Below are 5,000 nucleotides of genomic sequence, written 5' to 3' on the forward strand. Positions count from 1 at the left end.
AACCAGCTACTAGATGGTTCGATTAGTCTTTCGCCCCTATACCCAGTTCCGACGATCGATTTGCACGTCAGAATCGCTACGGACCTCCATCAGGGTTTCCCCTGACTTCGTCCTGACCAGGCATAGTTCACCATCTTTCGGGTCCCAACGTGTACGCTCTAGGTGCGCCTCTTCTCGCAATGAGAACGAGACGCCCCGGGAGTGCGAGGCCTAATCGTAACGAGGCCCATCCTCCCTTAGTCGACTTCACGGACGACTTTCACTTTCATTTCGCCTTTAGGTTTATCAAATCCCAATGACTCGCGTACATGTTAGACTCCTTGGTCCGTGTTTCAAGACGGGTCCCGAGAGTACCCAAAGCAATAGCGTCGCCGACCGGTAATTCAAAGTTTGGCCAGTCCAAGGACTCCGCCTGCCAACAGCCCGCCAGGCCCGGTTACGGCGCTAAGTCCGTACATCCGGTATCTAGACTGGAACGAGCTTGCGGCGGTCCTGGACGCAGTGCGTTCGAGAATTTTGCGGCCCGATACCGTCTGAGTACCGTCGCGCAGTCGGCCGGGCATCCAAGGGGCTGTCATCGTACGCTAAAAGCGACGGACAGTCTTCGCCTCGGGCCTTAGACCGACACGCAACGGGTCGCGACGTTCTACTAGGGGAGAAGTGCACGACTACATAGCCGGAACATTCGCCGCGGGTGGTGTGCCCACGCCGATGGGAAACCCGCCGTAACGGGACCATCCGGGGCACTATCGCACCAACACGGGAGCCAGCTTCGTTGACGATGAATCTCCCCATTCGATCTTTTGGGTTTCTCGGGTTTACCCCTGAACGGTTTCACGTACTCTTGAACTCTCTCTTCAAAGTTCTTTTCAACTTTCCCTCACGGTACTTGTTCGCTATCGGTCTCGTGGTCATATTTAGCCTTAGATGGAGTTTACCACCCACTTAGGGCTGCACTCTCAAGCAACCCGACTCTAAGGAGAGATCCACCCGAGACGCGTACCGGTCGCTACGGGCCTGGCACCCTCTATGGGTAAGTGGCCCCATTCAAGATGGACTTGGACGCGATTCGATGTCTCGGGATAAACGGATCCTCCTGAACACTACATTTCCCAGCGGCGTTAACCGCGGGATTCAGTGCTGGGCTCATTCCTGTTCGCTCGCCGCTACTAAGGAAATCCTTGTTAGTTTCTTTTCCTCCGCTTATTAATATGCTTAAATTCAGCGGGTAATCTCGCCTGCTCTGAGGTCGTCGAAATTTTATTATTTCTTTTCAAAGTTATACCACAAACTGTACGCTCTTTTCGGGGTTTCGACACGTAATACGAAAGGTATATTAATACCAACGACGCACAGGGATTATGTCGTTCGATTTTTTCCTTGTATCGTTCGATAACCAACTATTTTTCTCTTTTCGGATCAACACAATATCGTCGACTACTCGAAGGTACGTACGAGCCAAAATGAAAGCTCGGTGTCTCCTCTCTCTTTTGTTCGACAAAAGAAAAAAGGCACTTAAAACGCCGCATATTCGGGCAGGCGGGACAACGACAAAAAAAAAAAACGACGACGACGACGTCCGGTTGTTCTCGACTCGCGTCGGAGTATATATGTATATATTATAATCGGATATATCTTTTTATCTATCCAGGGCGCGTTAAAACAAACGACGAGGAGAGACTACGACAACGAGGAGATAAAGGTCGGACACCTTTTCTTCTTACCCTCGGCGCGCTCTCGCACACGATCGTTTCATGTTTCTTTTGTCCCCTAAAGGATACATATACCGTTACAACATATTTACGTTCGAATATACACTCGACGGTCGATAAACCGTAAAGACGCATCGTCCGATACGTTTTTTCTTTTGCTGTCGCGTTCCGACGCAAAATCCCAAGAAAAGGGCGAGAATGCCAGAGACAGCCATGTAAACCATCGGTGACTTATCATGGTCCAGAGAATAAAGGGTTAAAGGAAAAAAGAAATCCCATTTTTAACGTGCGTGGTACACCTTCGTCGTGTATATATCGTTCGATGAAACCACGAGCGCACAAAAGGAGGAACAAAAGCGTTTCGAGATCGATCTTCGGTGTAAATGTCATTGTTCATTTGCGTTCGACCGTTGTTCGATAAAAGAAATTTAACACACGAACAACAATGAAGGGAGACTCTCGCAAGACGATCACCAAATAAGCGTTTATCGTTCGATCGGTCCGGGTTTTTCAACGTCCGTCCGGCACAATTATGCACTTCGAGGACTGGACGACCGGAACCCGTATTGGGATCGCGCGGTCTTCCGCTTCTAATCAACGACAACGAAGCGATCTGCGCTTGTAAATGTTAAAAAAAACGTGGCGAAGCTACGATCTCGTAATAATTTAACCGTGAAAGAGCTTCCGTCGCACGTTTATTTTTAACTTTTCCCCTCGTTGTATAAACTTTCGCACCGTCGAAAAAAAAATTCGACAATCATTTCAGACAACGTCGGGAGCGCGGAGAAACGCCGTAAACACGCTCTACTCTCGGCTTGCTTCCTTCAATTGGTGTCTAACAATTCTCTCGCAGGGCGAAGAATCATTTTCTCTCTCGTCTAAATATCCTTCTGTAGTTAGGTGTTTTCGACTCGGGAGCGCTCTTTCACGGGCGGTCGTATATGGTCTCTTTTAGGGGTTTAACTAGAAACCACGACTCACGCAAGCCGAGATAAGCGCATTCCGCCGAGAAGATCCTAAAAACTAAGAATTGCGAGATATACGAAAATGTTCTTCTGTCGCCTGTGAAAAAAATGAACACTAGCAAAGAGAGGGCGAGACACGAACGTTCCATTTAACATTCTCCGCGTCAAACGCCGACGAAATGTCCAACCATCGCTCGTACGTTTTCGCCAATTTCGCAAGTTGTTCTCTCTCTCGCGTTCGACCATCGGATCCCGCTCCGAAACGTTCGACTTTTCGGCGTTTAACAGTTTCGTTTTATCTAGTCGAACGACGAGCGGTACCGAAAAAAATTTAACAATGAAGAGAAAACCTTTTGCTGCTAAAGGCAAACGCAAGCAGTCTTTAGTTATATAAACGACCCTCAGCCAGGCGTGGTCCAGGAATTGTATCCGTGGACCGCAATGTGCGTTCGAAATGTCGATGTTCATGTGTCCTGCAGTTCACACGTTGACGCGCAATTAGCTGCGTTCTTCATCGACCCACGAGCCAAGTGATCCACCGTTCAGGGTAATCGTATAAAAATTTTTGTTCATATTTAACAACTCAGCGTCTGAAAACCAGTATGTACGTGATTTATTTAACCTGGTTTATAAATTCGTTCGATTGTCCATAGAATACTAACTCCAATCCAAGCGCAAGATCGAGTATCGGTATTCGGACGTCGTCCCGTCATAGCTCTGTTCACAGATTTACCCGAGCTGATTGATGATTAAGACGACACGATAACGTCCATGGACGGGTAAAGGACCGTATAAAACTACAGAACCGCCGATGAAACAACGCTCTGTGACGCATTTCTCTTCGTGCGGCGAGTTTTCAGTCCGTTCCGGGTGGTAAAGTCATTCAAAAACCGTGGAAAATACGAAACGCGCTGTCGCGCGTAACACAGAGTCTCCTGCTCGCTGCTTACATATATTGGACGTCTTGGCGGTATCGCGAGATTCAATACGGACACTCCATGGCCGGCGTCAGATCGGTCTACCAACGAAGGAGACTACGCTATCGTTTTCGCTTCTCAGCCGGTCCGTAAAGCGATACGTTACCATATCGTCCGTCGTAAGCAGGCGGACTCTCGTGAAGTTGCGACTTCGTTCGTCGAAGCGGTTTCGTGGTTCGATTTCCATCGGTTACCCGGACACCCCCCGCGTGAAAGCCTCCGTGTCACACTCTAAATTTCGTTTCTCGTTTAACACGAAATAGAGAGAGGCTAAAAGGGGGTGTTCCCTTTGGTCCAAAGACAAAATTTATAGAGAGAAAGAAAATAAAATGAGAGTCTCTCACGAAGCGGGCGAAAAAAAAAAAACAAGAAATTTAACAATTTTTTTTCGCAAACCCATGCATTTCGTTACCAAACGTCCCAAAATATTTCTTTATATTCTCTCTCGTGTTTTCACACGGGGTCGAGAGAGTACGCAACACGAATCAAGAATAAAAATTATAGAAAGGAAAGTCCGATAAGAATATTTCGAGATTCTTATAACCTTCACCTCTTCCTTACTTCTCCGAAATCTCTCCGCTTTCCTGGCGCGTATCTATTTAACAATTTCGATTCTCTCCTCCTTTTAACTCAGACGTCGCAACGAACGGGTACACCATGCATACGATCCATTTTTTACATAACGAACCTTCTGCCGGTAAAATTCGCGACAGATTCATTTATGTATAGATATATTTTTATATGAGAATGTTCGGGATTTTCCTTCGTGTTCAAGTTGAACATTCTTGTTACGACGACTTTTTGTATTTATCGAAGGATCGTGCGGTACCCGTTAATAAGAAGTAAACGACGTCCCGGGAGAGTCGAAACCTTTCTTATACGCTACGGAAAGAAGAGCCGAGAAGATAGAGAGGAAACTCTCGATTTTCTTTCGTCGGTAAACTTTCGTTCTTTCTATTTACAGCGTTCGACATGAAACGGCGTTGCTCTCTCATTTTTTAAACTTTATTTAACGTTAGCGCTTGTTCGTACGAAACGCGTCGGCGGATACGAAATACGGACGGGAGTATCGACGATGAGAACCAAAGCGACCTCCTACACGTAACCGTAATATCTCTCCGCATCACGACTGCCGTAACGACGAATTGTCATTTAACATTTTTGGTATCTGTTTTTTCTTTCGTTTGTTTGCTACTACCTCCAAATATTTCTCTCCCTTTCTCTCTCAATCATCTATCGTGGCTCGTTTATACGCATTTTTGTTGTGTACGGCCAATATATTTATTATTTGTTTATTATACGCGAGGAGCTGCACTTTTCATCCTCATTTTTGCGTATCATGTGTT

At 46.6% G+C, this 5,000-nt stretch overlaps 2 non-coding genes across 2 annotated transcripts in view; both read right to left on the reverse strand.

The window, feature by feature from the left end:
• The window catches only part of LOC143266232 (large subunit ribosomal RNA), a 4,388-nt gene extending 3,136 nt beyond the window's left edge, over positions 1–1,252 (reverse strand). Inside the window, exon 1 of the ribosomal RNA XR_013041293.1 lies at positions 1–1,252. This exon is cut by the window's left edge and continues 3,136 nt beyond it. This is a non-coding gene — a ribosomal RNA (large subunit ribosomal RNA).
• A 1,820-nt stretch (positions 1,253–3,072) lies between these two features.
• Positions 3,073–3,227, reverse strand: LOC143266252 (5.8S ribosomal RNA). The gene has a single exon (XR_013041304.1). It is a non-coding gene; the product is annotated as a 5.8S ribosomal RNA (ribosomal RNA).
• Between the last annotated feature and the right edge of the window lie 1,773 nt (positions 3,228–5,000).

Source organism: Megachile rotundata, unplaced genomic scaffold, assembly GCF_050947335.1.
Source record: "Megachile rotundata isolate GNS110a unplaced genomic scaffold, iyMegRotu1 scaffold0114, whole genome shotgun sequence".
In the NCBI taxonomy this organism is placed as follows: domain Eukaryota; kingdom Metazoa; phylum Arthropoda; class Insecta; order Hymenoptera; family Megachilidae; genus Megachile; species Megachile rotundata.